This window comes from Otolemur garnettii, unplaced genomic scaffold (assembly GCF_000181295.1).
Source record: "Otolemur garnettii isolate 467f Iridium unplaced genomic scaffold, OtoGar3 scaffold00002, whole genome shotgun sequence".
Taxonomy (NCBI): Eukaryota; Metazoa; Chordata; class Mammalia; order Primates; family Galagidae; genus Otolemur; species Otolemur garnettii.
This window is the reverse complement of record NW_003852397.1, coordinates 34,449,095-34,450,319: the sequence shown is the minus strand read 5'-3', so window position 1 is coordinate 34,450,319 and position 1,225 is coordinate 34,449,095.

The window sequence follows — 1,225 nt, the reverse complement described above, 5'->3', positions numbered from 1 at the left end:
GGATGTAAGATACGGAGCAAGAAAACGTCTGTAACACAACAGAGAGGAGGCAGCAAGGAAGACTCTGAGTAGCAACAACAGGTCTGTACATGTCACTGGGTCCCTGCAGGAGGCCATCAACTGTCACTGGGGGTTACACATATTTAACACACACATATTGGCCATCTTGTCTCCTTGTCCACACAGTTCAGAAGGAGGTGGAGATGGCTTCTGACAGCAACTGACATTGCTGCTGAAAATCTAACCATGCAGGTGAGACTAAAACAGTCTCACGCAGCTAGAAATTAAGCTCCATCAGTAAAATGGGAATGGCAGACCTCCCTGGGGTTATGATGTAACTGGAATAAGATGAAGGCAAGTCAGGGTGCAGGAAATGTTCATGTGAGAAACAACTTTCATATGAGACATGACTTCCCCTTGAAGCAGTTGCAGCTCCCCACCACCTTGACATGGGTGTGTATGAGGCCAGTTCTCAGCCACTTCCTGCCTCAGTGTCCCCTCCTCCTATCTGAAACACAACTGCCCTCCCTAAGAGGCTGCAAGTTTGATCTGACCTCTAGGCACTGAGGACAAGCTGGCTGGTGGGGGTTTGACTCCAGACCTCTGGAGACTCCTCATTCCAGGATTCTGCTTCACACCACTCTCTCTCCATTGCCCAAGCAAACAAGCAACATCTCTCCTCTCCAGAGATGTGAGGGCTCCCAGGGGCAGTGTCTGTAAAGGCTGCTGCCTCTTCGGATGAAATTATCTTCCATCAAGTGTCAGCGGGAACTGCTCATTCCACCCCAGAGAGGAACCACTTAATTAGATGTACTGGGGCAAATATTTCCTTTCTGAGTCTGGCTTGATGCCCTCGTCTACCTGTGCAGGAAAATGGGTGCCCCATTTGCTACTCCTTAATACCTGCTGAGGGGATGTGGTTTTATGAGGAATCTAATCCAGAAGAAACTCCTGCTGGGGGGAAGCTTAAATCCCAAGCTTGGAGTTGGTGAGACTGGAAGGACATAGGCTTCTGATCTTGCTGCCAACCTCTGGTGTGAATGGGTTAGAAAGTCCTGTGACCCCAGAATTTGTCGTGTGCCCTGAATACATAGGAACCTCCAGTAGTCCTAATGTTGCCTAAATCACTCTGAGGATCTGGGGTAAACTGGCAACAGGGTCTGATGAGTTATTGTTTTATTTTATAGAGACAGGGTCTTGCTCTGTTGCACAGGCTGGAGTGCAG